Here is a 20,862-nt window from a genome sequence, read left to right as displayed (position 1 = left end):
AGGATGTTATCCGGCCCCCGACCGGTGTTGCATGGGAGGGGACGCGAATCTTCACGTCACTTGGTGTTGTTGGGGGCTTGGGAGCCTCTGGGGGTGGACCCCCGACCTCTTCCTTTGCGCTGGCCTCTTTGGCTGTACTGGCCACTATTGGTTTGGAAATTGGTGGCAGGGGACTGTTGCTGCTGGTTTTGTTGTTGGCGTTGGCCACGAAAAAAGCGTTTGTTGCCATAGCCGCGTCTGGTAGAGGGCTTAGAGATTTGGTCAAGAGTTTTGATAGTATCAAACTCTTTTTTAGCCATCTCCAGAGCCTCATCCACCGCTTTCCCGAAGAGGTTTGAGTCTTCAACAGGTTTATTTATTAAAGACGCCTGTGTCTCCGGTTTGAACCCTGAGTTGCGCAGCCATACGTGGCGTTTTAGGAGTATTCCCTGAACCAGGGAACGTCCCGCTGTTTCTGCAGCATCCAGAGAGTTTTTTACAATACTCTGGTTGACCTGGGTTCCTTCGCCAATAGTTGTTAGCAGGGGTGAACGTAGAGGTTCCGGCGCTTCTTCGGCGTCTTTGCGCAGTTTGGCCCACTGCGCGTCCGCATAGCTAGCGAGCAAAGAATTGTTGTTCGCAATTCTAGCCGAAAAGGCAGCCGAGGATGTAACTCTTTTTGCAAGGGCATATAACCTCTTGCCCTCCTTGTCAGTTGGCGCCTCACTGGTGGAAAGTGGTACCCCTGCCCTCTTTCTTGTATTGGTTACTACCAGGGAATCCGGGATGGAATGTCCTCTGATGTACAGGGGGTCTGAGGGTGAAGGAGTGAAAAGTTTTTCAATTCTAGGATTAACCCCTCTGATTAGTGCGGGTGTGGACAGCGAGAGGATGATTCTTCTCTTCACCGAAGCGAGAAGGGGAATGGTCTGACTGACCGGGGGTTTCTCCTTAATTACTCTTTCTACAAAGTCTAATTCGGGAGAGAGCTCCCCAGTGTCCAGTTCGAAATGTGCTGCTGCTCTGCGCAACAGGGCATTGAATGTGGGCTGATCGTCAATGGGAGACGTGTTTCTAACAGGTGAATTGTCAGGAGGGTTTAGGTTCAGGACATCAGTGTCGGAATATACTGATGGGGATTGCCAGGGGTGAGAAGGTCCTTCTCCTGGATTTTCTCCGAAGCCTTCTCCTACCAAGTCTGGGCTGTCTTCCAGACCTTCCTCCTGGTTCCGTCCCTCTTCATCGTCCATAAAATCATCCTCCTCCTCCAAGTAATGTTCCTCCCCAGTGAGGTCATACACACTATGGAAGTCTGAGGCTGTGTCCTGTCTCGAAATTTTGGCCCTGGGGTCCTCCTGAGGCCCTTCTCTTGTTCTCTTGGGAGTGGGAGGGTTCTGGGTATTCATAAACCTCTCCATTCTTTCCATGCAGAGATGAAGCCTTTCCATGGTTTCATGGGGTACCCCTGAGCGGTCTAGCGGGGGAAAAATAGTGTCTTTTAGCTGAAAACGGCTCAACCTCTCCCACAACGTCGAGGAAAGTGTCCCGTCGCCCTCCGAAAAGCCTTCAGGTGTGTCCAGGGTCCCTTCGACTGAAGGGGGTAGTCTCTGCCTTTCTTTTGGCTTTTTCGGCGTGTCTTTCGACCTCTGCGTAGCGCTCGGCGTGTCTTTCGGCGTACGCTTGTGGGCGTTGGCTACCACGATCCTCGCCAAGCTCTCAGCGACTTGTTTGTCAGCGGAGGGCTGTGGTTTCGACGTTACGGGTGTCGATCGCTCTACGGCGGCATGCGCTTTCTGCTGATGCGTGCCGGCCGATGATTTGGGGGCGGCGCCCTTATTTGCCGAAAGCCCAGGCGCTGGTCGCGGCTGCGAGAGGGGCTTCGAACCCGAACGGTCCGAGGAGGCCGCCGGTGGAACCTGCGTCTCCTTGGGCGCTGATGCTCTCTTCGCCTTCGACGAAGAAGAGCATGGGTTGTGTGCTTATGTGTGGACTTGTGTGCGTCAATGTCGCCGGGGTGTTCATCCCCATAAGCAGGGCGTGAGCCGAGCCCGTCGGGGCCGGGGACAGACGACGAAGCGCGTGAGCGCTCTTTAGGGGGTTTTCGACTTCCGTAGCGGAGGTCCTGTTATCACGTTCCTCGTCACTGTCGGTGGTAGCAACGGTGGGTGAAGCATCGGCCTTTGACATAGCGTAGGCCGCCCACCTCTTGACCCTACGGTCTTTTAGAGTCTTTGGCTTAAGAATCCGACAAGCCGTGCAACCCTCCTCTTTGTGATCGAGGGGCAAGCAGCGGTTACACCGTGAATGCTTGTCCTTCCAAGTAAACTTGCCCTTGCAAAGGGGGCAAAACCTAAAGGGTGTCCTCCCCATAGCCGAGGCAATAAATCGTGATAACCATCCCAAGGGAAAGGAAGGGGAAAAGGAAAGGCATTCTCAGAAAAGAACCAGAGATGCCCCACGACCCCCACTCTCCCTACTGTATATGGCCTGCGAGGCCAGGCCACGTGTTCGGCAACGCCGAAGGATCTCCTCCGCTCGTCCCCTCCGTCGAAGATCTTGCTCGGCGAGACAGCTTCACAACAGCGTCGAGGGAGGGATCGATATGTTCTATATTAAATAGGAAAAACGACCAAAGGTCGAGGAGAAGAAATCTGCAATGTCTCTCGAGGAGCTCTGCGTAAAGGCAACCAGTAGCTGGGCGGAAAAAAACAATCTGAGGGACCTCGACGCGTGAGGGATTGTGGGTACAACGCACGTCACTATAGGGATAGTGTTTCAGACACGCCTTGTCGACGTCCCTTTTCGACTACGAAAAACAAAATGCAATACTCCGCAGTGACCACTGGATGTCGGACCTATGCACAGCATGTGATTCTAAGCAGATTAACAAACATCAGAAACTGGCTTGCCTCACGAATGTGAAGGTCTCCCTCCCAGCACTAATGAGCCAGATCGTGGAATATGGCCACCTCTCGGGACTCAAAATTAACGTGGGAAAGTCTGCTATCCTGCCGCAATTGACACAGAGTCCCCACCTAGGTACTAAAGAGAGCTACCAGGACATGACGGTTAACCAGAGCAGTATTCAATAGCTGGGCATATGGGTGATGAGGAATTTAGGAGAGATGGTGGCGGCAAACTAAAATCTCTTTCGTGGTCAACTCACGGCTGACCCGAAGAGGTGGGTCCCTTTGGTACTGACTTGGTATGGAAGGATGACTACCATGAAAATAAATGTGCTCCCCAGACTGCTATATTTGTTTGCATCCATCCCGAGCCAGCTCCCGGATAAGTTTTTTCTTAGAAGTTACAGGAGAACTTAGTAGATTCATATGGGGAAACAAGACCCCAAGAGTAAGTATCTGGTCCCACCCTACTTTGGGAGTTTTTTGGTCAGTCTGGCAGGAATCTAGAGATGCGTGGGGATATACCTTGTGGCTCTCCCCAATGTCTTCAATATGTGGCCCACCATTCGAGTTGGGGGTGGCAGGGGATCGCACATTGGTAGAGGTGGTCAGATGCAGGGCTTGATAGAATGGGACAATTCTTTGAGGATGGGAGCTTGCATGAATAGGGGTAAGGTGCAGGATTTAGTAGGAGGAGACTCGCTTTCTATATTTGATTATCATCAAATTAAGGGTATATTGACGGACCCAAAGTGGAGGGAGGGGGTGGCTAGAGAACTAAAACCTGTGGAGAAAGTCCTAGACAAAGCGGTGACAAGTAAAGGTATATTTTCCAAACTATACAAGGCTATGAATGAAACCTGTCTACAGGGGAGGCAAACCTTCCAGAGATATTGGGTGGAATTAGTGGGTGAAGAGATTTCCGAGGAGGAGTGGACACGTGTATATATAAAGTGGTCTTCCAGTGAGGGTTGTTCCCTGCCACAATAGAGCACAACTTTAAACTGCTAATGGGATGGCATAGAGGTCCGGTGAAACTGTCTAAGATGTTTCCGGGAGCATCTCCGCAGTGCCCTAGGGGTTTCGGGAAACAGAGGACCCTGGCCCACGTGTGGTGGCAATGCCCCAAAGTACAAGTGCTTTGGAAAGAAGTGCTGAGCTGTATGGAAGAGGTGACGGAGATAGGGTTAGACCTAGACCCATTGCAGCTGCTACTGGGGCTTCCGCAAAAAGATAGGGAAGAATCTAGACTTCCGAAGATGTGGGAAGCCATGTTAAGAGTGGGCAGAGCAGCCATAGCCCAATGTTGGAAAAACGAAACGCTCTCCACATGTGGGAAGGAAAAGTGCAAAACAATATGGTGATGGAGAAGCTCACTGTGGTGGTGAATGATAGAATGGGGTGATTTCATGCAGAGTGGTCTGCCTTACTGTTCAAATAAGGATTGGTGGAAGACAGACACGCTGTAACGCTCACCTGACTCCCACGGAGGCGCTGGTCTGGTTTGGAGTGCTGTTGCCTCTTCAATGGTAAAACGCAGGACTCGAAATATGGAATGGACCGGCCCTTCGAATTTGACTTGTCTGGCTTGCAAAAATACCCTCCTGTGCGTGAAAAGGAAGTATTAGCGATCGGAGGAACAATGCTTAAACCTACCACACCCTTCTTCCCCTCCACGAGACCCTTCCGTGATTCCCTGTGAATTCTCACCTTAGGGTCTGGAAGGATGAGCTCTCCATCCAGCTTCGGAAGCTGGGGCGCGTTGAGGTCCAGTTACTTCACTGGAGCGTGGTGTGATGAGAGTTCAGAATTGCTTGAAAATCCGGTGAGATATAGTTAAAGTTCAATTGCCGGTCCAGGCTTTTAATAATAATTGTCTTTTGCTTCTTTTGCAGATGCCGAATAAAGATTCCGCGGTTGGCCGTGACACCGAAGAAGGAAGCTCAGGTGAGTCTTTTTTTCCCCCATAGGGGCCGGGGTACGGCAATGCCGGAGGATTGGCGCCGACCCGAAGTGAGATGTGCAATCTCAGGTAAGTCTGTAATGAGCGTTATTATAATGTCTTTGCATTTGCTCACTAATGTTTGTGTTCTTTCCCCATAGGGGCCGGGGTTCGGAAATGCCAGGGATGAGGCACCGACCTGATGTGAAAAAGGAAAACCCAGCAGGTAAGTATTATGGTAGAAATTAAGGATTCCCTATTCTCTTCCCTAGCTCACCTTTGTTCTTGTCTTTTTTTCCTTAGGCACCGAAAAAAAAGGCCAAGGATCCTGGTGGTCGCTGATGATCGTGCCGGCGCCTGGTAAAGGTGAGTAGAATGCGGCGCTGCAGCGGGCGACGCGATGCGCCTTTTAAAATGAATGTCTTTCTTTGCAGGTTCGTTGAGGAGAAGATTTCGGGATGCAGATTCAGCAGGTAAATGTATTCTCTCTCCTTTTCTCTTCCTTTCTCCCCCTTGCAGGTGTTCCAGGATGGTGACAGGCGTGGCTGAAGCCAGGATGCAGGAGCAGACACGGTGAGCATCCAGCTGCTAGATGCAGAACAACACGAAGCGTGGATTGCTGCTTGGGTGTGGCTTAAATAGCCTTCAAAGTAGTTCCAGGTATGTATCCTTCCTCCAAAGGTATGTATACTTCCTCCAACCACACCCGTGTGGTTAAGTAGTCCTGAAGATAAAGTAGTCCCATTCAGGACTCTGGATGGTCGGGATGTTGCAGCATGGTCTGCATCAGGTAAGTCTTTCACCAAGCACCTTCTTACACACAAGTTCCCCTTTATGAGCCAGGCGCCAAAGGCGTCAGGACTGAGACCAAAGGGCCCCTATTTGGGGCTGATGAGGCTTTCCCAAGTAACATGATATCTGCCTCTGGGGGTGCTGGACCGGGTCTGGCTCCTTGGAGGTAGGCATCATGACACACGCAGACTGATCCAGGGTGTGGGAGTGGTATGGGGAAGAGGAGGGCAGGCCCCAGAGGGGATCTGTGAGAGATGTATAATATGAGAACCTTTGGATCTAAAACAATTGAGGAATTGTGCACAATGAACAAAAAGTTGATTTGGACGAGGGGTTTTGCGTGGGTGGGGTTGGGAGATCTGGATTATTCTTGAAGTGGGTTACAAACATTCCTTGTTAATACTGAAAAATGCCTGGTTATCTTTATAAATGCTTATCAAGTCAAGTAAAAAACTGCAAAGGGAACCTACTCCTGTCAGGACCCTGCATCAAGTACTCCTGATACTTGTTGCTCTTCATTTGGCCCAGGAACGCTTGGTGTACAGGCGAGTTTGGATTTAGGCCCAGCTAACAGCTTAGTGACTAGAGAAAAGGGATTGTAGAAAAGGGATTGTAACCCACAGCCCATCAAGAATCCAAACCAAGAGGGCACAACAAGCGACACACCTCTAGAGATTACCCGGGAGGTAGAAGACTTGGCAGCAACAAAAACAGCAACCACAGCATGATGAGCCTGGCAAACGTGCTACATCAGCCCAAAGGAGCAGGAAAGTACATTTGGAACGTGTAAGTGCAGTAAGAGAAATGCAGGAGGGGGAGGGGAGCGGCCGGTTAGAGAGGAAAGGCCTGTGAGAAAAAGCAAGTGCCAGGGGAGACCAGGTGGACAGAGCCAGGGGAAAACCGAGAGTGCAGGGGAAGGAAGGTCCATGAGCTAAGTGCGAGGTAAGAGGCTGGAAGAGCTACAAGTGTGCAGGCCCAGCAAAGCAAGTGCAGGGAGAGGGGCCCAGAAGGGCAAGTGCAGGTTGAAGAGAGATTGAAGGGGTCTGGGGTAGACTGGAATGGGGGGCCCTGTTGCCCTGAAGACTTTGAGGGAACCAGGCATCCAGTCAAAGAGCAGTCAGGGACATTAGCAGGGGAGGGAGAGGGGAAAAGAAGAAGAGAAAAGGAAGGTCTTGAGAAGCTTCCGGAACTTAAAGGAGATCCAGCTCAAGTCTGATAAGGGCAGGGAGGCCATTCCAGGGGGAGGCACCTGCGGAGAAGAGAGAGCTACCCCCCACTCTCTGCTTGGAGAAATGTCCAATTTGCAGAGAGTTAGAGCTAGACAACCGAAGGGCTGTAGCAGGGAGGTATTTAGGGCAATAGAGTTGACTGTAGAGGGGTCCCAAGCCCCTGAAAGCCTTGTGGATGATTCAGAGGGTCTTGAACTTGATCCTTGCAGCAACTGTGAGCCAGTGGAGAGGTTTTAGGGCTGGAGTGAAGCGTCCATGGGCTTGAGGCCAAAGATGAGTCTTGCGCAGTCCTATTCTGGATTAGTTGAAGGAGGAGGAGTTAGGCAGAGGGAGGAGTTAGGCAGATTAATGAAGAGGCTGTTGCAGAAGTCCAGCCTGGAGAGGACCAGAGCTTGAGACATTGAGGGACGGTGAGGAAAGGGAGAATGCCTCTGAGGGGGTGCAGCTGAAAGTGGGCCTTCTTGGCAAGGTCCGTGATGTGAGAAGAGATGAGTCGAAGATGACACAAAGACTTTTTGCCTCACAGGAGGGGGAGGAGAGGGAGGGGGGGGGGGCAATGGAGGGTGGCCAGAGTTTGGAAGATAAAGAGGCAGCAGGGGTCCCAATGAGAAGGATCTGTGTCTTACTGGCATTAAGGCAGAGATTGTTTGCAGAGTACCATGCCTGCTTACATTTGGTTGTTCTGCTAGCGACTGAAGTTGTTACTATTTCTTTGGGACATGGCTATGGGAACTCTGCAAACCTGATGGGTTCTGACCAATCCAGGTACAGGGTCTTAGTCAAACTCTGGGATCTAGTATCATTTTTTACATTGCTCTTCCAGGATCTCACTACTGCAAACAAAACCCTGGGAAAGCTTTCGCCCTGCTTTAATAAATCCCTGCTTGGCATCTGGCCTGTGGCTGTGTAAATGTTGCAACTGGGAATGTGTGCCTGCCTGCAAGGGTCTGGCTACTACTCTTTTGCTGAAGGGTGATGGGGAGTTTTCATGCTTCAGGGAAAGCCAACTAACCCTTGCATGCAGTGCATTCAACTAATGCAAAACAAATGGCGATAATGTACTCATGAGTACAAACAATCCATCTAGGTATTTTCCTGACTAAAGCAAAATGATGCTGGGTCTGGCTAAAAGGCAAATGGTTATGTTTTTCCTACGATGCATGTGTAATTAGAAGTTAATCACCGTAGTGACTAACATGCCTTAGTCCCCCTTTCCTCCAAACTGCATGGGCGTCCCTTCCAAGGGACGGGAGACAACCTTTTTCACCAGAAAAAACCTTCTTCCCCTTTACATTTGGAGGCATGCAGGGGTGCGGCCATGGGAGCATGTGCTGCCCTGACTCCACCCTCCGGCGCCACACCTCAGTCCCCATTGAGACATGACAATAAATTTAACATTGCCTAATGACAGCAGTATTATTAGGGGGAGGATGGTGGGACGTATGGAGGAAAGGGGATGAAGTACTAAGAGTATGTTAGTCACTACAGTGAGTAACTTATTACTCTTACGTCCCGTCCCCTTTCCTCCATACTGCATGAGCGATTAAAACTGAATGTAGCCCCAGGGTAGAGAGGAGACCCTCCTTAAGCAAATAGGTTCCTGAGAACTGCCTGTCCGAAAGCCGCATCAGATCTAGAGCCAGCATCCAAACAGTAATGCTTGCAGAAAGCCGAGGGAGGTGCCCAAGTGGCTGCCCTGCTTATGACTTGCAAAGGGACATGGCGCTGGAATGCGATGGCCCTTGCCTTGGCCCTGACTGCGTGGGCGTGCATGTTAGCTGGAAGCAGCTTGTGCTGGCCCTCGTATGCTTCTTTGATGGCCGAGACCATCAAGCAGGATATGGAGACCCGATAGCCTGGTCTTGCACCTCTGAAAGTGACAAACAGGGGGTCTGATTTGCGGAAGCCCTTTGTCCTGTCAATGGAGAATTTCAGGGCAAGCCTGACATCCAGGCAGTGCAGAACACTCTGTGCCTTATCCTTAGGATCAGCAAAAAACGTAGGAAGGACCATTTCCTCATTCAAATGGAAGGCAGACGGCACCTAAGGCAGAAATGATGTGTGTGCTCAAATAGTTAATTAGACCTCAAGGGGTTTCGCGTTCTGCTAAAAAATAAGACTATTTGCACAGTCAGCAAAGAACATTTCTTGTGTTGTGGTTTCAGGGCCTTTTTTACTAATAAACTGAACCAAAACGTTTTTCCGTTGTCTTAGCCTTTGTTTTATTCCAAGCAGGAAATGGTTTGTTAAATTATAAGTTGCATGCAAAGCAAAAACTGTTACATCACAGATTTTGACTTTTCCCAAAATTCATATTAGATTGTATTGAAAGTTTCATGCACTTCAGTACAGAATTTTGGTTGAAATATAAGTTACATTCACTTGTGAGTTTCATTCACTAAATACTGTTGCTTCACAGTCTAGTTCCATTCAATTCAGTGCCATTGCTGCACAGATCCAATTTGTTTTGAGTCTGTGCCTTCTTAATCTATACCCACTGCCAGTCTGGCAAATGCATGTACAAATGATAATGAAAAGAACATTTTCTGGTTAGCATAAGCAGCGTTAGTCCATTTATGGCAATAGAAATACTTCTACTTTTCTTCACAATTGTGTCTACATAAGCAAGCCTGTTAAAGTCATTAGAGAAAGTGGTGTAGCTCATGATTTACGTTGAGCCCACTACGGATTGTGTCCATAGACCAGATCCAGTAGGCTTCTCTCTTTCGAAGGCATAGTTCCAAATGTCCTCCTCTTTTTGGTGGTGAAGGTTTTTCGATCCCATAGCATTGGATTTTTGTTAAATCTGAGTCTTGATGATGTTGATTAAAGTGGAATGCTAGAGGGGATGTCATGTCCTTATTCTTTATTGCTCTCAGGTGTTCACCCACTCCGATTTTTAATTTCCTTATTGTGCTTCCTATATATGCTTTATTGCATGCGCAAATGATGGTATGTATAACAAAGTTGCTGTTACAGTTTATGTATTGTTTGATCTTGGTTAGTTTACCATTTGATTGCACAAATTCCTTTTTGGCGTTGAGCATGTGTGGACAAATCTGGCAGTTAATGCATTTGTAATTCCCTTGAGTGGGGGCTGGTAGCCAAGATTGCGTATGTGTTAAAGAATCTCTTTTGTACTTCTCATATTTCTTGTTATCAAAGTACGATTATTTTCTTGAGGTTGATACAATTGCGGAAGACGACATTTGGCTTTTTGTCTAAAAGCATATTTAGGTCTGCGTCAGTTGTCAGAATGTTCCAATTTCTTTGTAAGATTTTCTTGATGCTGTAGTTATTTGTACTGTAGGTGGTTATAAACCTGAGTGTATCTTGAGCTGGTTGCTTTTTAGCTTTTTCTTGTAGTAAAGTAACATTGGTCTGGATCTCTCCTTAGTTTTTTGAAGCATTACTTTTAAGTGTTTTGGACTGTAACCACGATTTTAAAAAATGTTGATGGTTGCCGATTGATGCTGGTTACATTCCAAGAAATTATGGGTGTGCCCGGAGGACTACTTTGTCCGTGTGAAAGGTAGTATATAGTTCTGAGGCAACCAGCGCCTGTATTTTGCCGACTCTGCAAGCTGAGGTGCGGTCCACTAATAAGGCCGTCTTAATGATGACCAGCCTGAAGTCTACGGACGCCACTGGCTCAAATGGTTTGTGCGCCAGGGCGCTGAAGACCAAGTTCAGGTCAAACACAGGGTGTGGCCTCTTGATGGGCGGGTAGAGCCTTGTGAGCTCCGTCAAATGTTTCTTGACAATCAGATTGGAGGAGAAGACCCCCTCCTCAGAGTTTCTGTAAGCCCCTATGGCTGCGAGGTAAGTGCAGCAGGTGTCCACCTGAATGCCAGAGTGGGCGAGGTGCACGGGAAGGAGAGCACGTCGTCCAAAGTACATGCCGGGGGGATGAGGGGGTTGATGTCCCTGGACTCTGCCCAGTGGCAGAAGCTGGTCCATTTACTCATACTGGGCCCTGGTAGCCTTGCTCCTTGCGCCCTGTATGATTTCAAGATTAGCCTGGGAGAGGCTGAGGTGTCTTAGCATTACCTGCTCAGGAACCACGCTGTGAGGGCCAGCTTCTGTGGCGTGGGGTGGATGACCCTGTCCCCCTGCTGCGCCAGAAGATGTGCTGGGCCTGTCGGAAGGTGAATCGGTGGCATCTCTGGGAGGCTGAGCAGCTCCGGGGAAACCAGGAGCTATTAGAATGATGTTGAGCTGGCGAGACTTCTTGATCTTGCAAATCACTCGGTGAATCAGTGAAGTGGGCGGGAAGGCGTACGCTGTCATGCCGTTCCACTGAATCCGAAATGCATCGCCCAGGGACCCGGGGCCCTGACCCTGCCAGGAGGAGAACTGAGGGCACTTCCTGTTGTGCCAGGTGGTGAAGAGTCCATCTGGAGGAGACCCTATCTGCTGAAGATCTCCTGAACAACGAGATAGTTTAGCTGCCACTCGTAATTGTCTGCTCCCAACCTGCTGAGCCTGTCCGATTCCAGGTTGGACTCCCCTGGAAGGTGGACTATCGTAAGGAAGATGTCGTTTTCCAGGGCCCACTCCCACATGCGGATTGCCAGTCTGCACAGTGGAGGGGGGATCTGGTGCCTCCCTGCTTGTTGACATAGTACATGCTGGTCGAGTTGTCTGTCTGGATAAGGACAACCTTGCCCCTGAGAAGTGGAAGGAATGCTCTGAGCGCTAGCCAGATGGCATTCAGCTCCAACCAATTGATGTGGCATTCCTGCTCCTGTCAAATCCAGGTGGGGTGGACCGAAAGATTGTTAATGTTAACGTTAAAGGTCATTTGTACCGCGCACTATCACCACCGAAGTGGTCCCCTGGCGCTCTGAAAAGGGGAGGAGGGGGGGTGGGTTAGTAGGAATAAGCTGGAAAAGTGCAAGAGAGCAGTGATGTGCTGTTGGCAGCCTCAGCCCGGTGGGTCTGTCAGCTGGGCTTGGGGTGTTTTATGGTCCGTAGTCGTGTGCTGTTGTGCAAGTCTATGTGTGGTTTGTTTTGTTGTTGCATTGTTGTGAAGTTTGTGCGGATTGCTGCTTTTAAGGCTTGTGGTTGTGTTTGGTTATAGTTTGAGAGGTGTATGCAGAGGGATGGAATTGTTAGTTGGTTGGTTGGTTAGTTGGCATTGCTGTCCTTGCAATTGTGAGATTCCATCTAGGTCTGGTACATGCTAACAGTCACATTTCTATCTAGATGCCGCGCAAGCTAGGTTCATAATTCTAAGTGTGGTGCATGCTAAGAGTCACATATGCTAACAGCAAATACCACACCTAGATAGAATTTCAGAAATGTGACTAACAATCATATTTCTATCTAGATGCAACGCGGGTTAAGTTTGAGAATTCCGTCTAAGTGTGGCACATGCTCCCCAGCCCTCGAGCGAGGAGTCCGTGGTGATGGTGACCTGCGGAGCAGGAGGCCGGAAGGGCTTGCCCGTCCGTAGATTGCAGTCTCTGGACCACCATGTGAGGTCCGGGCGGAGAGATGGAGGAATGTTGATCACCTCGGATTGAACGCCCCGCTCCTGGTTCCATGAAGCCGTGAAGTGCAGCTGAATCCTTCTCATACTCAGTCTTGTGTGTAGGACTGCTGCCAAGAGACCCAGGAAATGCTGGTACCACCAGGCCGAGGTCACCGCTCTGCTGAGGAAGTGAGTGGTGGCCCTCCTGATGGCAGAGATCTTGTCCTCCGACGGAAACACCCTCTCGGAGCACGTGTCCCAGATGAGGCCCCAGAATGTCAAAGTCTGCATGGGCTGCAGCTACGACTTCTTGAGCTTGAGCGAAAAGCCCAGATCATGCAGTGTGTTCATAAGGGCATGGGAAGAGTGGAGAACCACTTCCGGAGATGTAGCCCTGATGAGACAGTCGTCGAGGTATGGGTAGATGTGGAGGCCCTGCGCTCGGAGTAGGGCAGCCACATTATTCATGTGTCTGGTAAAGACCCTGGGTGCCGAGTTGAGGCCAAAAGGACCTTGTATTGTAAATGGTAGCCCATGATCCTGAACCGTAGGAGAGAACAGTAGGGTTGCCAAATTGGGACATGTAGGATTGTACGCGTCCTTCAGATCCAGGGAGCATATCCAGTCTCCCTTGCACAATGTATCCACTATAAAGGCTGGCGTAACCATCTTGAATTTTTTAGAGGTAAGGAGAGGTTGAGGGTGGAAAGGTCTAGCACAACTCTCAGGCCACCTGGTTCTTTTTCTGAATGGTGAAAATCCTGGAGTAAATGCCCAAGCCTCGCTGGGAGGCTGGGACTTCCTCCATGACCTGGCTCTCTATGAGCGACCGGATCTCCGCAAGAAGAGTTGCTGTCCCAACTTGAGTAAGTGGAGGGGAGGAGGGAGGAGAGGCTGGTATGGGCAGGCGGTACCCCGTGGATACCACAGAGGATCCAGGGAGCTGTGAAATTCTGGCACCAGAAATGTGCATAGAGAGCAAGCCTGCCCCCCACTGGAGACACGTGGCCCCGGAGGGGCGTGTCATGACTTCTTTCCCTCACAGGCTGTTGCGGAGGAGGGGGACTGGAAAAAGCCCTTAGCTCCCAGCCCCCTTTTTGTTGCTTGCAGCGATTTGGAGTCAGCGATGGGTCCGGCTGCCTGGACCTCAGTTCCTGGAAGCTGCTGAACCCTCTGTATGTACGCCCCTTGTCATTGAGTTCCTGTGACTGGGTGTACGATTTGGGCTTGGTCTTTGTCAAGATGGATAAAGACTTGGCCATTTGTGAGCTGTTTTTCTTTTTGCCCAGCTCCTCGTTCGTGGTGGAGTGGAAGAGGTCCACCCCCTCGAACGGCAGGACTAATATGCGTTCCTGGACATCCGGGTTGAATTTCATTGCACGGAGCCAGGCTGTCCTTCTCATGTCCGTGGCGATACAGATGGCACAGCCAGGTGTCAATATGGGCCACGGTGGATTTCATGAGGTCCTGCGCCACCAGCTTGGCCTCGGCCAGTCCCGCCTTGAAACCAGATTGGCTCTGCATAGGGAGTACCGGGAGGAAGTCCGCAATTTCCAGCCATAACCTTTGGTTAGCGGCAGCCAGCATGGCATTGGCGTTGGCCTGACGAAGATGCAAGGACGCACTGGAATACAGCTTCTTCCTGTATGCCTCCAAGATCTTCTCCTCCTTGCCTAGCAGCGTCGCAGAGGCGGCGGCTGAGGACGATTGAGGCTTGGAGTACAGTGATGCCGTAGCAATCACATAGGAGTTTGGCTGAGGATGGGCCTATAGCAAGACTGTATCCCCCTCCATCTGCCTGTACTTGGCATCCAGGCATCGATTGACCGGCTGGACAGAGTGGGGCTTCAGCCAACCCTTTTTGGCCAGGGTGACTACATCGGTCTAAAGTGGAATTGCTGTTTTGGCAGAGGGGAGTCGCTTGAGGACCTCAGCAAGCACCCCCTCTGCCGGTTGCTCGACCTCAGGTTGCGGTAGGCCCAGATACTCCACCAGCCCCGCAAGACGTTCATGGAAGGCCTTGGCTGAGGAGGGCGTGTCAGGGTCTTCCTCATCCGTATCCTGTGGGTCAGGAGGATCCTGCGTAGGTGGGCGAGTAGCGGAAGCCAAAGGCTGTGGGGGAAGCTGGTACGGAACCGCCTGAGGAATCGGCTGGGGGTACAGAGGCAGAGGCTGCGCCGGGGCCAGGGGCGCTGGTGGAGGAGCGGTGCCGGAAGCATTGGAGGGAGCACGTCCCTGATGGCATCCCTGAGGATAACCCCCACCCAACAAGACTTCATGAGCCCGAGGAACCTCTCAAAGAACCTGTCTTCACAGGCCGGTGGAGTTGTAGGGGATACAGACGGGGTAGCGGGAGGCTGCTGGAGCCGCTGCATACCCTGCCCGTACGGATGCAGTGGGAACCTGCCCTGAGCAAATGAAGGATAGGCTGTAGGCCACGTACCTGGTTGAGGCCAGTCCCACCTTGACGCTCGTTCCTTGCTAAACTCCTGGAATGGCGTTGGATGGGTGCTGATGTCAGGCCCGGTGGCCATCTTGTTGAGCTGCCTGCCACGTGCCTGCATCGTGTTGCTCGGCTCACTGGGCCCAGCCTCCTATAAGACTTTTGAGTGTGGATCACGAGGCCTACCCAGCTCCTCAGGCCTAGACCCGGTAGGTGTGACACCCTTGGTCTGGTGGCCGGTAGAGCTGCGTAGGTGCCCCCCCTGATTTATTGCCGGTACAAGGGCATGGCCCCTCGAATGAAGACCCGGTACAAGAACCTTCCGGTCTCTTAAAACCGTCACCGGGAGGATCCAGGGATCCCTCGGCCTGTAGGCCAGTAGCTGGAGCAGCCTCGGTGCACGTGCTGGTACGAGGACCTGAGCGGTCCCTCCTGCGCGGGTGAGTCCTGGGGAAGGAGTCTCCCCTGCGGGGTGCGCTGGAAAATAGAGGCCCTACCTTTGGACTGGATCAATGTTTCACAAAGTTCTTGAGGTCCTCTGGAGGCGACTTCTGGAAGAGCTCCCTCCACCAGGCGATGCACGCTGTACAAGCTTGCCAACCGTGGTCTGGGCCAAGGCAACGTAGGCAGAGGGCGTGGGGGTCTGAAGTTGGGAAGAGCCCGTCACATGATTGGCACCTGCTGAACCCTGTGGAAGTCGGCATGCGCCAGGGAGGAGCGTGACGCCTGAGGACTGAGTGCCTGAATGATAAAAGACAAAAAAGACAAAGTATCCGCGCGTGGAATTACATGGCGAAGCCAAACCCAGGAGTACTCGTGAATTCGGCCCATTCCCATCGACTTGGAAAAGGGGACTGAGGTGTGGCACCACAGGGCGGAATCAGGGCATCGCATGCTCCCAGGGCCGCACCCCACGCGCCTCTAAATTCTGGTGAAAAAGGTTCCGTCTCCCGTCCCTTGGCAGGGACGCCCAAGCAGTATGGAGGAAAGGGGACAGGACGTAAGAGTATGTGTGTTGTTGCCTAATCAAAGCATGGCTACTGGTGTTTTATATGGCCTTTGCAAGGAAGCTTAATAGATTAGGCTTCCTGTTTTGTCACAGCGGGCTTTTCTCACAGTGACTTTTGCAGCTTATATTTTCGTGCAGGTGTGGGATGTTGGATAAATGTGCCCATATTCTCATACTCCCCCCCCCCCCCCTCCTCTCCCCCCCAAACACCTGGTTGAGTCAAAGTGGTGTACTACACAGCACACTTTCAGGGTGATAGAATCAAAAGGTACTAAGTGTAGCATACCTCAAATGGTTGCAGTAACCGGGACACACAAGTAGAAGTCCCTCTAGTCATAAAAGATAAATAAAAAAAAACATTGACACTAGCTAAACTTTTAGGGGACCCAAAACCCCAAAAATGAAATTTAGCCTTAACATTATGTGTAAATGTCAGGTGACATTGCTGTTATCACTGAAAAATCCTTTGCATGTCTATCTAAAGACAATTTCCCCTATGACGAGGGAAGTGCAGCCACAAACACATGATGCAAGTGACAGTCTCACAAAAAGCTTGTGAATCATTACACTACAATAGAAGTCTGGTCTTATTACAGAGGGCTTTGTGTTGTCACAGATAGCACAATAATCACTACAAGTCTCCGAGATAGTTCAAAAGTTTTTATTGACCACTTAGTGGACCCTAGATCTCTCTGATCTTGTTTTGACCTTCTACCCACACCGGTACATACCTGAGCCTGAGTTAGTAGATTTCAAAGATTGAGCCCTACGCTCTAAATTCTGCCTGGTCCTCGTTGTGAAGATCTAAAGGCACAACTGCATTCTCTACTGAAGGTTCCCTCATGGACTTCCTAATTCACCCTACGGTATCCAGTGTTAATGTGATTGCAAGGGACCATCACTATTTTCATTGGAAAACTGTTTGTTTCAGGCTCAATGTCTACAACGTTCACTCTCGCCTCCCCCTTTCTACTCTTATGGCTTGGCCACTCTGGCACACTCCTCCCTGAATGTTCTGTCCCTCCTCCTATGTATTACCTCCACCCTTTGATGTTACTTCTCCTGCCTGCACGCCACAGCTCCCACCTCCACGGCACGGCTCCCTCCACCATACAGGGACTCCCTCCTCCAAACCACTACACTCTCCTTTCACTCAATACCCTCCATTTCACAAACCCTCCTCACACTAACCCACTTAACAGCCATGCACACGACAGCATCCTTTTCACTCCTTTGGCCAATGTCTCATCTGCTCCAAAAATCTCCTCCAGAGTCCACAGTTCCTCTTTCCATTCTGCTGGTCTATTGGTCATTGTCCAGCCCAAACTCTGACATCATGGTAACCCGCACTTTCTGCTTCCTGTTCCTCCCTTATATCTCCCCTCCTTCATGGGGGTTGGTCTTCTTTCCCTGGCCAATATGGCCCAGTCTTCTTCACCTGGCATGTGCAGGGCAAAGGCATAAGTAGAGGCGGAATCCCCGCCAATTCTTCTTGCGCAGGGTTGCTGCAGAAAGGCCATGGGGGGCCTGTAAGGTAGGTTTTCGTGTTCATACTATGGGGTTTGGTTTCAGGCATCCCCGAGGTAGTTTAACTAGGGGAGGATGGATACTTCTCCCCCTTTAGTCTCGTAATTTAGTGGGCTCCGGTCTCATTGTGCAGGTATGCTGTAGCCTTCTGGCAGCCCTGCAGTGACTGAGTCTTGGCTGTAAACACGGACGGCTCGCCTCTCCTCAGAGGTGCCCTGGTGAATCCGGCACTGCAAGACTGCAAGCTGCTGCTTCTCTCCGTGTGTGTCTTTATCTGGAATGCTGGCAGGCATCAGTTTCCCCACTCGAATGTAGGGCGCTTGATCTAATTTTTCCCCTTGGTATTTCTGCTTGCCACCTGGACTGGAAGCACTGTCTCTAAAAATAACCAAGAGACATTAGAGAGTATCGGATATTTGAGGCAAGGCTTTGGAAAGAGCAGTCTGCACAGAATCATGCTTGCACAACGGTGAAAGGAAATGGGGCGCTCTCAACTGCCACCATCCACCTCAGGGGTAGGACTGGCTTTGCCTCTCTCCATGGCAGGCCTCCCACCTCAGGATGAGAGGTTACTGGCCTGGTCTCAGAGTAGAAAATGTACCAAACAATTATTTTAAAAAAAAACAATAAAATGCAATATACAAATTAGTGACAATAGTACATAACCGTCTTTCCTTCATATATGTGGATGTTCCATCTAGGGAGGTGAAACCAGAGACATTTTTTCCCTAAAAAGTCCTATGAATTTAGAAACTGTAGTGATTGGGTCCTTTCTCAGACATAACTCAATACAGCATCCTTGGATAGAAAAACATAATATGCAAGAAAGAGACCTTCATTTCCCCAACAGCCGGAAGTGTTTCTCCTGACAACCAGGATGCTTTAGCTGACAAAAAAAGTCTCAAAGTTCTTCTATCCCCAACATATTTATAACCAAAACTACATGAAATACCAGTTCTGTTCTAACATGAATCTTACAATCTAATTGGTCAGGTTTTTCATGAATAAAATACATTATCCTCTCATTGGCTACAGATGCTTCCTGAAAGCATCATTATTTGCTCGTTAAACGATCTCATAATATGATTACCAGCATAAAACATGTTATTCTCATTTTTCTCACCACAGGACATGTTTTGCAACTTAAAAGCTGGATGCAAGCAGTTTTGAGATGAAGTGAGCTTTAGCCAACTCTGCCAAGGACATAAGGCCTGTTGTCTCGTCTCCAATGGCTAATCTGGCAACCTTATTTATTTCTCAATTACTGCCAGAATCTTCATTGACGATTCAGTTTGAAATTTCCCTCGATCAGATAAAAATCGGAGGGATTTCATACTTGAGCTTTGCCTTGAAAAAGACCTGTTGAGGTCGAAACATGTGTTGGCAAATAACTGATGGTTGAATACGGCAATTGAACAGAATAAAACAATGAGATATCGATGTGAGTCTCCTTTGAGAAGATTTTGCTCATATTAATCTGCATAATATTTGTGACATTTATAATCACTAACCAAATATATGCTAAATTTATGTGAGCCATCAGCGCATTTAGTGGTGGAATAATTACTGTTTTGTTTCTACTATTTAATGCTGTCAAGTTCGTGTGCTTTTCTCTGCTTGAGCAGAACCTCCCTTTTTTTACTATATCAATTCTGCCTAATTAACTTTCTGTGGCTTCAGCAATTCTAACTTTCCTGAGGCTTAAAGGCCTGTATTCATTTCCAATGCATGCTATGGCTTCCATTTTAAATGAGATGGATACCCTTTGATGTTGCATTTTTATGTTAATGAAATATATTCATATGTCATTCACGTTGTGTGCAAATGTATGCATTTCTTTATATATGCGTTTTCGTACATGAATGAGTCCAGTAGCATATTTTTCATGTCTAAGTGCATTCTTTTAACTTATTGTTCATGTAGCTTCATGATGAATGTAATTTGCTTCATGTCTATTGAATGTGTACATATACCCCTATAACTTATTCTTGCCACTTTCAACGTATATTGTATCCATTCCCTAATGCATCTACCTGGGATAAGGGTGGTATGGCTGCCTCAATGAATAATGCTTCTAACTTTTACAATGTTGGACAGGAGGGCAGGCGTGGGCCCTGAATGAAATGTTCACCTGTCCCATCACCAGAAGAACAGGAGTAGTCGCTTTGGGTCTACTCCTCTTCAAAGCAAAGACAGAATACAAAAAGTATGTTAGGTCTAACCGAGAGCTATAATTAGTGTGGCAGGAGAAAGGACGTTTGGAGGATAGGACTACTGCACTTCTAGCCTATAGTACCCTATCAGGATTGCATAGCAGGTCCTCCGTCACAGGGACTAAAATACCATCCAACCTCCTAACCAGCATCTCCCACCCTCTTGTGGTGATATGGATATACCGGAGGAAGAGGAAAAGAACCATGTAAACAGTGCCGGTAATGGGACAGCAGATGATGGGCCCTGCAAATGTCACAATGTTGAGAAGGTACTTTCTCTACAGATGCTCAAAGCACTAAAGTAAAATGCGTAGCCTGCCTCGGCTTTGGAAGTGAGACACGTAGGTAGGGATGGGCAGACCATTTCAATCACTGTCAACAACTGTTTTATGATATTGCTGGACCCAAACAAGGAGCGGCTGAGCAGGCAATAGGAGGAAAAGCTGCTGCTTACCCATGCTCTAGTGCTTTGAGTGTGACAACTGTATGGTGAAGTAGTAGAAGAGATGGGATGATGGGAATAAGAGCAAACTTTGCATCCTGTTTTCCCTGTGCTAGGAATATCTTTGCTGCATTCCTCCCATAGGCTTTTATGAGACCCCCTTTCTTTTAGCTTAGTTTGGACTCCTGACATTTTGGAGGCAAGTAAAGCCTTATGCTTTTCTTCCGTTGTACTCATTCTTATGGGAACACTGATCATTCCATAAGACTATCAGTGCTGAGAGACTACGTCTCTATTTGGGATGTTCTTGTATTGCTACAGCTGCACACATCTTAAAGGGAAGTGCGGTAAGGATACGTTGCATCACTATAACTGTTTCTGTAATGGCTTTTTGGTTATTTTTACAATGGCCCTAGGACGAGCTGGTGGCAGCAGTTATCTTTCTACCCTTTTTAAAACGTTTTGCTTGTGCACTTTTGCATTTACTACAAACTGCAACTAAGGGTGGCTGGCACCCTAAGATGGCTGTGCCATAACATTTCCCTTGTTCGTGGGCCATATTGTTCTCTGGCCTTCTTCCTGCCTTCTCGTGTCAGGAAATTACATCTGGAACGTCATTTCCATGAGTAAGCTGCTGCTTTCATGAGCAAAGGGGCAAAGGGGTGGTTTGTGTGTGAGCCAGATGGATGTGGGGACTGGGACTATGTGGTCCCAGTACACATAATGGTGACTGAATGTCCGTTGCTGGGCAGATGTGGCCAATGGCCATGCACGATTGTTTCAATGGTGCAGATCCTTACCATTGGTGGGCCTGGGCAAGCGCCCAGCCCAAATCTTGTATAAAAAGAGGGCTCATGCATCCATTCGACAGACCATTGTTGGAGCCAAGTCCTCTTACTAAGAA

General features: G+C 49.4%; 1 protein-coding gene across 2 annotated transcripts in view; it reads right to left on the bottom strand.

Moving 5' to 3' along the window:
- The window catches only part of E4F1 (E4F transcription factor 1), a 1,100,649-nt gene that overhangs the window by 964,116 nt on the left and 115,671 nt on the right, over positions 1-20,862 (bottom strand). The gene's annotated exons all lie outside the window — the stretch shown is intronic.

This window comes from Ambystoma mexicanum, chromosome 2q, assembly GCF_040938575.1.
Source record: "Ambystoma mexicanum isolate Mex_15411 chromosome 2q, UKY_AmexF1_1, whole genome shotgun sequence".
NCBI classification, from domain to species: domain Eukaryota; kingdom Metazoa; phylum Chordata; class Amphibia; order Caudata; family Ambystomatidae; genus Ambystoma; species Ambystoma mexicanum.
The sequence above is the reverse complement of the archived record's forward strand: the minus strand, read 5'-3'. Positions and strand labels throughout refer to the sequence as shown.